Below are 13,020 nucleotides of genomic sequence, written 5' to 3'. Positions count from 1 at the left end.
GAGCATTTCACAATTCTGGAAAAACTGGAATAAATGAAAGTGAATTACATCTAGGTTTTATATCAAAGAACAGATTACGCATAGGTCAATTATATGTTGTGACCATGGACACTTGTTTTATTGAAAGTCTGTTACTGTTTTTCATTTCTAGAATGCAATAGTCTTTTTGTAACTGACTCAGTGCAACTGCATTCATCAAGGCCATCTTTATTTATAAACATTTTGGATATTCTAGTTCTACTCCTAATAGAAAATGCAAATTTACTGCATTCATTTTCATTGTCAAGCAGTAAATGCTGCTTGACTTATGTTGGTCCATGTCTCCCAATTTTGTTTTTCAGAAATACATTTCCTATTTAGATTCCTCAAATGGTATTCATTCAGTTCCATTCCTTTCCTTTCAATATAATTCATCGTGTATTTATTGAATACCTACATTGACAGGTGTGATGATTACAGACATAAAAAGACAAAGTGTTTGTCTTCAATGAGCTTACAACCTAGAGGATCTGAGGAGATATTGCTCCTAGGATCAGTGTAGGAAGTTGGTGTAGAAAGCTGCAGGAGTAGAACAGTAGCCAAATTAAAGACACCTTTCTGTGTGTCATGGTGTTGTTGGATGGAGTTCATACTTCCTAATACAATGAATGTGTCTCTGTGTGTGTATATTTCCCTCCTTTGCTTTGATTTTCCAAAAAATATATGCTAAAAGGGATTTTTATAACTATGTCAACAGTTTTCTTCAGAGTAACTTTGTTGCATATTTTGTTTCAATATATTTTATGGATTTCAAAATGACAAAAATGCTAGAAGAAAGTTATCCATAGCTCCATTCTATTTTCAAATCAATGTTATTTTTTTCATGTCACTTTCTAGAACTTTCTTTTATCTACTTCCACAATATCATAGATAGATCAATAGAAAAACTAGAATGTTCTAATGCCAATTATTCATTTGGGGTATCTTGCCATCTCTTTTATCCTTATCCTTCCTCAGTTCATACCACTTCCCCGAACCCTAGAAAACAGATCACCTGGAATCCATATCTTTCCACATCTTTCTCTATACTCAAGCAAGAGTCCTAAGCAAGCAGTAATTTTATATTTGTTTTTGTTTTTTCTAAAATAAAGGTCATGCCACACACTGTTCCCTTCATCTTGCATTTCGCACTTAAAACATTTACCAACCACTATTGCTGGACACTATTTTCAACCAGTGTGTTTTAATCTACAGCTAATGCTGAAAAGAACATTCAGTATATATATCCTCACAAACTTTTCTCTATGGAATATATTTTCAGGAGTTAGGACTACTAGGTCAAAGGGTATGTATATATTTTATTATAATAGCTATTATTAAATTGCATTCAAAATTTCTGTCAGTAATATATCAGTGATTTGTTTTTCTCTGCATCCCCACAGGCACAGGTTATAACTTTAAAAACATTTTTTGCCTATTTAATGAGTGGGAAGCACATTCCATGATTCATTTAATTTACATTTTCCTAAATACTATTGCAGTTTTTTTGTTTTGTTTTGTTTTTACGGAGTTTTGGCCTTTTTGGATTTGTTCTGTGGATTACTTACTCAGGTTATGCAAGTTAAACAAACCCAGAAATCTCTCACTATGTTCATTGTATCCTCTCATTCAATTTTTGCTAGGAGATAAATTGTTAGGCCCCAGGACAGGCATGAAATACATTTTAAGACAAGAGTAGCCATCAATGTCACAGACCCCACAATGCTTGAATTGGAAACTTTGTGATTATATAACATTCACTCACTCAAGCAACTCATTAGAAAATACTTATTGATTTACATGACTAACACTATCCGAGGCCGTAGAGACTCAGATAATTAAAAATATGAAGGAATATATGGGGGTGAGATCAAGACGGCAGAGTATGAGGAAGTGGAACTCACCTCCCCTCAAAAACACATCTACCTGCAAAACAATTCTCACTGAAAACTAACTGGAGACTGGACGAAATACTCCTATACAACCAAGGCTGTAAGTAAGATCCACATGGAATCGGGCAAGAAGGGAAAGAAGTGATCAGGTGGGATCTGTGTCCCTGGGAAGGGTCGCAGAAGAGGAGGGGATCACATGGGTGGAGATCCTCCCTGGGGAGTGAAGTTTCAAGCCACATATTAGGTGCCTCAGACCTGGGGTCTGGCACCAGGAAGAAAAGTCCCCTTGGCTGGTTTGAAAGCAGATTGAAACAGAAAGGGATGGTGGTCAGTTTCCTGACACCACCCTGGCACGTGCCCCAGACTGAGCCATGTACCCTATCTGATCTCACTTGCTTCACGACACAGCTCCATACAGCCATAACAGGCCAATATGGCTGAGGGGAAGGCTCAATTTTGAGGGACAAGGGTAGCTCAGATCCAGAGTAGGGGGGGAGTAGCCACAACTGATGCTTATGAAGGCAGCACATTAGAAGTGGTCCAAGTCTCTGACTGTGATTAGGGCCAACACAGTCCATACACTAACCCATGCCAAGCACCCACACAAGCCCCTCTTGCTCTAGCACTGCTCCTGTCTTGGGTGAGGGTGCTGATGCTGGGAGAACACACACTTAAATGGAACAGAGTCAGCTCAGACATAAATCTCAGGAATTCTTTTCTGGAAACTTGGGACCTAACCACATCCCCAGTAGGATTGTGCTGGCTACTGAGCAGAGAAAAAGCCTCAGCTCATATCTAGCTCTGGCCCTCCATCTCCAGCCCCACACCTTCTACCAAGATAGCAGCTGCCAGCACACCCTAGAGGAAGATGTGACTCATGCTCATGTCAGATCCAGCTCTCTCACCAAAGCCACTGGGCACACAGGATGTTTCCACTCTAGGACACCTCTTAAAGAGTGGAATAAATGTTTCACCTAATTTCATAGAGAAAGTTAAGCAAAATGAGAAGACAGAGGACAAGAATAAGAAAATTGAAAGAACAAGAAAACCCCTGAAAAAATGACTAGTGAATCAGAAATAATTTACCAGATAAATATTTCAAAGCATTAGTAATAAGGATGCTAACTGCATTAGGGTAAAGAATAGGTAAACACAGTGAGAATTTTAAAAGGAACTAGAAAATATAAAAAAGAACCTGTCAGAACTGAAGAAGACAATAACTGAAATGAAAAACACGTTAGAAGCAATTAATAGAGGACTAGGTGCCACAGAAGAATGCATAAGTGATCTGGAAGACAGAATAAAGGAAATCATCCAATCACAATAGCAAAAAGAAAAAAATAGCAAAAAAAAGAGAACAGGTTAAGGGACATCTGCTACAACATCAAGCATACCAACATTTACATCATAGGAATCCCCGAAGGAGAAGAGAGAGAGAAGAGGGTAAAAAGTGTATTTGTTTTAATTATGGTTGAAAACTACCCAAACCTGAAGAAGGAAACAGATATATATTTACAGAAAGCACAGAAGATCCCAAACAAGATGAGCCTAAACAGATCCACAACAAGACATATCATAATTAAAGTGGCAAAAGTTAAAAACATTCTTATGGCAGCAAGAGAAAAATCAAAGAGTCATATTTAAGGGAATCCCATAAGGCTATCAGCTGATTTTTCTGTGGAAACTTCACAGGTCAGAAGGGGGTGGCATGATATATTCAAAGTGCTGAAAGGGAGAAACCTGCAACCTAGGATATTCTACCTAGCAAGATTATCATTTTAAATTGAAAGAGAAATGAAGAACTTCTCAGATAAGCAAAAACTAAAAGAGTTAATCAACGCTAAAAGTACCTGAAAGAAATGTTAAAGTGTCTTCTGTAAGAGGAAAAGAAAAGGCTACAACAAGAAGTAAATGTGTATAGAAAAGGGGAAATCCCACAAGTAAAGGCAAATATACAGTAAAGGCTGAGGATCAACCACTTAAGCTAGTACAAAGATGAAAAGACATAATTGTAAAATTAACTATAACTACAATAATCATTAAAGGGATAAACATGAAGATGTTATCTTACATAAAAAACACAAAATGTTGGGGAAAGGAGCAAAAAATGTATATCATTTAGACTGTGTTTAAACTTAAATGACTACCAGTTGAAAACAAGTAGATATAGTTATAGGTCGACATATAGGAACCCCATGGTAACTACAAATCAAAAACCTACAATACATACACAAAGTAGAGAGAAAGAAACACTAACATATCACTAAGAAAATCATAAAACCACAAGGTAAGAATCTAAAATAGAACTACAAAGCATGAAAATAAGCAAGAAAATGGTAATAAGTACATACCTATAAATAATTACTTTAAATGTCAATTGACTAAATGCTCCATCTAAAAGACATAATTTGGCTGATGAGATAAAAAGCACAAGACCCAACTATATTTTGCTTACAAGAGACTCACTTCATAGCTAAAGACATACACAGACTGAAAGTGAGGGGCTGGGAAAAAAGTATTTCATGCAAATCAAAGTGATCAGAAAGCACGGGTAGAAATATTCATATCATATTCATATGTACATAATACAGCATCACCTATTTATATAAAACAAATATTAACCAACATAAAGGGAGAAAGTGACAGTAATACAACAACAGTAGGGAGCCTTAACAGCTCACTTGCATCAATGGGCAGATTGTCCAGATAGAAAAAAACAGTAAGCTAACAGTGGTCTTAAATGACACATTTGTCTAGTTGGACTTAGACATCTACAGGACATTTCACCAAAAATGAAAGAATACACATTCTTTTTGATGCATATTGAATTTTCTCCGTGATCAATCACATACAAGGCCACAAAACAAGTCTCAAGTTTAAGAGGATAGAAAGTATGTAAAGCATTTTTTTTTTACCACAAATGTATGAAATTAGATATCAATTACAGGAAGAAAAATGGGAAAAGCACAAATATGTAGAGACAAACAACATGGTACTATAAAACCAGTGGGTCAATGAAGAAATCAAAGGAAATCAGGAAATACCACAAGATAAATGAAAATGGAAACACAACTTTCCAAAACTCTATGGGATACAGCAAAAGCAGTTCTAAGAGGGAAGTTTATAGTGTTATAGACTTACCTCAAGAAACAAGAAAAATCCAAAAAACAAAAAAACTAACCTACCATCAAAAAGAGTTAGAAAAAGTAAAAAACAAAGCCGAAAGTCAGCACAAAGAAGGAAATAAAGGTCAAAGAAGAACTAAATAAAATAGAAATAAAAGACAATAGAAAAGATAAATGAAACCAAGAGCTAATTTTTTGAAAAGATAAGCAAAATTGATAAACTTTTAACCAGGCTCATCAAGAAAAAAAGACTCAAAATAAGAAATGAAAGAGGAGAAATAAAAACCAGTATCACAGAGATACAAAACAATTGTAATACTACAGTTATATACCAAAAAATTGGACAACTTGGAAGACACGGACAAATTTCTAGAAACATAAAACCTGCCAAAACTGAATCAGGAAGAAATAGACAACTTGAAGATACTGCTGAATAATAGTGACATTAAATTTGTAATTAAAAGAAACTTTCAACAAACAAAACTCCAGGACTGGATGGCTTCATAGGGGAATTCTACCAAACAAATAAAGAACTAATACCTATCTTTCTCAAACTATTCCAAAAAAATTGAAGATGATGAAGTACTTTCAAATTCATTCTACAAGGCCACCATTACCCTGATACCAAAACCAAAGATACTACAAAAAAAGCATTTACAGACCAATATCTCTCCTGAATATACATGCAAAAATCCTAAACAAAATATTAAACAAACCAAATTCAACAATATATAAAAAGGATCAAACACCATGAACAAGTGGGATTTTTTCCAGGGATACAAAGATGGTTCAATATCTTCAAATCAATGTGAAGCATCACATTAACAAAAGGATTTAAAATATCAGATAAGCCCTCTATGCCCACTTTCTGGAGAGCTATTATCATAAATGGGTGTTGAATTTTGTTGAAAGTTTTTCTGCATCTATTGAGATGATATGATTTTTATTCTTCAGTTTGTTAATATGGTGTATCATATGGATTGACTTGCATATATTGAAGAATCCTTGCATCCCTAGGATAAATCCCACTTGATCATGGTGTATGATCCTTTTAATGTGTTGTTGGATTTGGTTTGCTAACATTTTGTTGAGGATTTTTTCATCTATGTTCATTAGCGATATTGGCCTGTAATTTTCTTATTTTTGTGGTAAATTTGTCTGGTTTTGGTATCAGGGTGATGGTGGCCTCATAGAATGAGTTTGGGAGTGTTCCACCCTCTGAAATTTTTTGGAAGAGTTTGAGAAATATAGGTGTTAGCTCTTCTCTAAATGTTTGACATAACTTGCCTGTGGAGGCTTCTGGTCCTGGACTTTTTTTGTTGGAAGGTTTTTAATCACAGTTTCAATTTCATTACTTGTGATTGGTCTGTTCATATTTTCTGTTTCTTCCTGGTTCAGTCTTGGAAGGTTTACTTTTCTAAGAATTTGTCCATTTCTTCCAGGTTGTCCATTTTATTGGCATATAGTTTCTTGTTGTAGTCTCTTATGATGCTTTGTATTTCTGTGAAGTCAGATGTAACTTCTTTTTAATTTCTGATTTTATTGATTTGGGGCCTCTCCCTTTTTCCCTTGATGAGTCTGACTAAAGGTTTATCAATTTTGTTTATCTTCTCAAAGAACCAGCTTTTAGATTTATTGATCTTTACTATTGTTTTCTTCATTTCTATTTCATTTATTTCTGCTCTGATCTTTATGATTCCTTTCCTTCTACTAACTTTGGGTTTTGTTTGTTCTTCTTTCTCAAGTTGCTTTAGGTGTAAGATTAGGTTGTTTATTTGAGACTTTTTTCATTTCTTGAGGTAGGATTCCTTCTTAGAACTGCTTTTGCTGCATCCCATAGCCAGGACATGGAAGCAATCTAAATGTCCATCCAGAGGAATGGATAAAGAAAATGTCGTACATATACACAATGGAATATTACCCAGCCATAAAAAGGAACAAAATTGGTTCATTTGTAGAGATGTGGATGGACCTAGAGACTGTCATACAGAGTAAGTCAGAAAAAGAAAAAAACAAATACTGTATTTTAATGCACATATGTGGAATCTATATAGAAAAATGGTATAGATTATCTTATTTGCAAAGCAGAAAGAGACACAGATGTAGCAAACAAACGTATGGGTACCAAGGAGTTAAGGGGGAGTGGGATGAATTGGGGGATTGGGATTGACACATATACACTAATGATACTATGTACAAAATAGATAACTAATGAGAACCTATTGTATAGCACAGGGAACTCTACTCAATGCTCTGTTAGGTGACATAAGTAGGAAGGAAATCCAAAAAAGAGGAGATATATGTATATATATAGCTGATTCACTTTGCTGTACAGTAGAAACTAACACAATGTAATAAAGCAACTATGTTCGAATAAAAATTAATAAAAAATAATAATCAGCCTAAATTAATCCTCATGTCAAAGAGACACATTTTGGGGTGTAAAATTTTGCTCCCCTATATAAGATATTTTCAGTAACATTTAAAGTAGAATAAAATATGCGTTTATCTAAGATCACAATGCACAAGCTAACCAGAATTTAAATTTATTTTGTTTTCAGTTGAATTCTTAATAAACTGGTGTGATGTTGCTTCTTTCCTGCTCATGAGAAGCTCTGATTGGCAATTGTCTTTTATTATAATATATAGTGAGAAATGATTATTAATGAATGGAATTGAACTAAAGAATATCAGATTATCATCAAAATCAATGCAGAAAAAGCATTTGACAAAATTCAACATTCATTGATGATAAAAACTCTCAATTTTGGGAACATATCTCAATAAAGTTCATTTTTGACAAACCTAGAGTTAACATCATACCAACAGTGAGAAGCTGAAAGTCTTTCCTCTAAAATCAGGTACAAGATGAGAATGAACACTCTTGCCACTTCTATTTAACATGGTATTGGAAGTCTTAACCAGAGCAATTGGACAACAAATAAAAGAGAACCAAATTTGAAGGGAAGAAGTAAAACTGCCACTATTTGCAGATAACATGATTTTATATATATATATATATATATATATATATATACACACACACACACACACACACACATATACATACACCCTAAAGTCTCCCCATAAAACTTTTAGAACAAATAAATAAATTCAGTAAAGGTACAAGATTAATATACAGAACTCTGTTGCTTTTCTATACACTAAAAATGAACTATAGAAAGAGAATGCAATAAAACAATACTGTTTAAAATTACATCAGAAAGGGTAAACTATCTAGGAATAAACTTAACCAAGGATGTGAAAAGACCTATACTCTGAAAACTATGAAACATTGATGAGGAAATTGATGATACAAGGAAATGGAAAGATATCTTGTGTTCATGGATTGGAATAATATTGTTAAAATGTCCACACTATCCAAAACAATCTATAGACTTCATGCAATCCCTATCAAAATAGCCATGAAATTTTTCACAGAACCAGAACAGATACTTCTAAAATTTATATGGAACAACAAAAAGGTCAAATAAACAAAGCAATCTTGAGAAAAGAGAACAAGGTTCTAATTATCATGTTCCCTGGCTTTAGACCATATTATAAAGCTACAGTAATCAAAACAGCATGGCACTAGCAAAAGAAAAAACAGAAACCTAAATCAATGGAACAGGATAGAGAGCCCAGAAATAAACCCTCACACCTACGGTCAATTAATCTATGACAAAGGAGGCAAGAATATACAGAGAATATATGAAAAAAAGACAGTCTCTTCAATTAGTGGTGCTTGGAATCCTGGGCAGCTACATGTCAAAGAATGAGATTAGAACATTTCCTTACACGATGTTCAAAAATAAACTCAAAATTGATTGAAGACCTAAATGTAAGACGTGAAACCATAAAACTCCTAGAAGAGAACAAAGGCAGAACACTCTTTAACATAAATTATAGCAGTGTTATTTTGTATCACCCTCCTAAGTCAAAAGAAACAGAAGCAAACATAAACAAATTGGACCTAATTAAACTTAAAAGCTTTTGCACAGCAAAGGAAATGATCAACAAAACAAAAAGACAACCTGCTGACTGGGAGAAAATATTTACAAGTGATATGACTGATGAGGGATTAATAACCAAATATATTAACAGTTCATCTAACTCAATATCGAAAACAACCTGATTAAAAAATGGGCAGAAGACTTGGATAGACATTTTTCCAAAGACAACATATAGATGGCCAATAGGCACATGAAAAGATGCTCAATATCACTAATCATCATGGAAATGCAAATCAAAGCCACAATAAGTTATAACCACACTCTGGGAAGAATGGCCATCATCAAAAAGTCTACAAATAACAAATGTTGGTGAGGACATGGAGCAAAGGGAACCCTTGTACACTGTCAGTGGAAATGTAAATTGGTGCAGCCACTATGGAAAACAGTATTGCCATTCCTCAAAAACTACAAATGGAACTACCATATGATCCAGCAATTCTACTCCTAAGTATATATCCGAAGAAAACAAAACACTATTTTGAAAAGGTTTGTGCACCTCAGTGTTCATAGAAGCATTATTTATAATTGTCAAAATATGGAAGCAACCTAAGAGTCCATCAATGGATGAATGGATAAAGAAGACATGACACATACACACAATGGAATATTACTCAGCCATAAAAACAATGAAATTCTGCCACTTGTAACATAGATGGACCTAGTGGGTATTATGCTTAGTGAAATAAGTCAGACAGAGAAAGACAAATATGGTGTGTTATCACTTATATGTGGAATCTAAAAAATAAAACAACTGTATATAGTTAAACAGAATTAGACTCACAGATATAGAGAACAAACTGGTGGTTACCATTGGGAGAGGGAAAGTGGGGAGGGGCAAGATAAGCGTAGGGGATTAAGATATAGAAACCACAATGTACAAAATAAATAAGCAACAAGGATATGTTGTACAGCACAGGAAAATATAGCCGTTATTTTGCAATTACTTTAAATGGAGTATAATCTATAACATTATTGAATCACTATACACCTGGAACTAATACAATATTGTAAATCAATACTTTAATAAAAAAATGTTAGGGATCAAAGGTATGTTTTTTATTTATAAAAAAGGGTCCATTATATATAGGGAACAGACACATAAATAGAAATTGTTATAGAATATGATAGTTGCTATAAGGGTGCCAGATATGAAGGGTTTGAAAAACAGAAGGGAGAAATTTTTGTCTGGAGGGGACCAGTAAAATATTCAGAAAACATTACTAATTTATCTGAATCATGAAGGATAAGAAAGGAAGATTTCACCCAGCCAGGAAGTCAGGAAAGCAGGTATAGGGGAGAGAGTTTTTTTCTAGAAAGAAGAAATGACAGGAGCAAAGCAAAGGTAGTATGAATGTGTATAGTGGTCATGTAATGGCAAGAAGTGCCATGTTATGTGACGGTGGCATTTCTAGGGCCAAACACAGAGAGCCTTTAAGATGCATTAATAGTCTACTGGAGCCTGGGCCTTTAATAAAAACGATGTTGCCCACAACCACTGTCAAAGGAAATTAATGTGCTACCTCATACATCCCAAATATAACTTATACTTAATCTTCTCCTTTACTTCCTGATCCCAAAAGACTCCAAATGGACATAACTGCACTGACCCAGCACTGACATTTCTCTTAGTGTAGCCCTATAACACTTAATATCATTCCTGCCAGATAGCTAAAATTTTGTCCTGCCTTTTTCTAGTACGTTGATCTTCAAACTATCTTTGGTTGCAGCTCTGTCTTTGAAGATCTGATACTGACAACTCATTCCAATTCTTTCTCATCCCTTAACCTGACAGGATTCAAAAGGCCAGGGGTGATGATAAATGAGACTAAGGCCCATTGTGAAAGGCCTTGAATGCCAACCTAAGATGATTGGATTTCATGTCATTAAATAATTATTAAGTACCTACTGTGTGCCAGACATTCTTCTAGATGCTGAACATACATTGATGAACAAGATTGACCAAGTCCCTATGCCATGGAAGGACATTCTAGTGGAAAATCTTAGAAGTGCCCTATAGAGGAAAACATAGGCAGAACACTCTTTAACATAAATCACAGAAATATCTTTTTGGATCTTTCTCCTAGAGTAGTGGAAACAAAAATAAACAAATGGGACCTAAGTAAATTTATAAGTTTTGCACAGCAGAGGAAACCATAGGCAAAATTAAAAGACAAAATACAGAATGGGAGGAAATATTTGCAAATTATGTGACCGACAAGGGAATAATCTCCAAAGTGTACAAATAGCTCATATAGCTCAATATCAAAAAAAAAACAATCAAAAAATGGGCAGATCTAAATAGACATTTCTCCAAAGAAGACACACAGATGGCCAAAAGTCACATGAAAAGATGCTCAACATTGCTAATTATTAGAGAAATGCAAATCAAAACTACAATCAGGTATCACCTCACACTGGTCAGAATGGCCATCACTAAAAAATCTACAAATAACAAATGCTGGAGAGGGTGTAGAGAAAAACGAACCCTCCTACACTCTTTGTAGGAATGTAAATTGGTACAGTCACTATGGAAAGCAGTATGGAGGTTCCTTAAAAAATGAAAAATAGAGCTCCCATATGATCCAGCAATCCCACTGCTGGACAGATATCCAGACAAAACTATAATTCAAAAACATACAGGTACCCCAATGTTCATTGCAGCACTATTTACAATAGCCAAGATGTGGAAGCAACCTAAATGTCCATTGACAGATGAATCGTTAAAGACATGGCACACATATACAGTGGAATATTACTCAACCATAAAAAAGAATGAACTAATGCCATTTGCAGCAACATGGATTGACCTAGAGATTATCATACTAAGTGAAGCAAGTCAGAAAGAAAAAGACAAATATCATATGATATCACTGATATGTGGAATCTAAAAAAAAATGATACAAATGAACTTATATACAAAACACAAATAGACCCACAGACATAGAAAATAAACTCATGGTTACCAAAGGGGAAAAGGGGGGATAAATTAGGAGTTTGGGACTAACAAAAGGACACTACTATATACAAAATAGATAACCAACAAGGACCTATTATATAGCACAGGGGACTACACTCAATATTTTGTAATAAGTTATAAGGGTAAAGAATCTGAAAAAATAGAAAAAATAGATATATCTATGTATAATGGAATCACTTTTCTGTACACCTGAAACTAATACAACATTATAAATCAACTATACTTCAATTTTTTAAAAATTGCCACCCTATAGAAAAGGTGGCTCCATAGAACTTTTTTAAGCAGGAAAGAATCTGTGTTCTAGGATGACTGCCTCATGTCATAACTTCCTATACCTTCATGTTTAGGCCTCTTTCAACCTATTATAAGCTTGCTTCTCTGTGGTAATTGAAGAAGGCTGATTAAGATTCTTTCCTTCCATTAAAACTAATCTATTATTGAGATTCATTTTCCTAAAGCCTGTTAGGTAACAAATCTGATCAATAAATAACATTAAGAAGTAATACTTCATAATGATCAAAGGATCCATTCTTTAAGGACATAATCCTACTTTTGTATGCATCTAATAACAGGACTTTAAAACAAAGCAAAACGGATAAAAATAAAAGGTGAAATAGACAAATCTACAATTATTGCTAGAGATTAACACTCCTATCTCAATAATTGATGGAGCAAGTAGACAGAAATTTAATAGGAGACTTAACACCATCACTCAACATGACCTAACATTTATAGAACACTGCAAACAAGAACAGAATATATATATTTTTTAAGAGCACTCAAAATATTTACTTAGAGGCTTCCCTGCTGGCACAGTGGCTGAGAGTCCACCTGCCGATGCAGGGGACACGGGTTCGTGCCCCAGTCCAGGAAAATCCCACATGCCGCGGAGCAGCTGGGCCCATGAGCCATGGGCACTTAGCCTGCGCGTCCAGAGCCTGTGCTCCGCAACAGGAGAGGCCACAACAATGAGAGGTCCACACACCGCAAAAAAA

Source organism: Neophocaena asiaeorientalis, unplaced genomic scaffold, assembly GCF_003031525.2.
Source record: "Neophocaena asiaeorientalis asiaeorientalis breed wild unplaced genomic scaffold, Neophocaena_asiaeorientalis_V1.1 scaffold581, whole genome shotgun sequence".
In the NCBI taxonomy this organism is placed as follows: domain Eukaryota; kingdom Metazoa; phylum Chordata; class Mammalia; order Artiodactyla; family Phocoenidae; genus Neophocaena; species Neophocaena asiaeorientalis.
The sequence above is the reverse complement of the archived record's forward strand: the minus strand, read 5'-3'. Positions refer to the sequence as shown.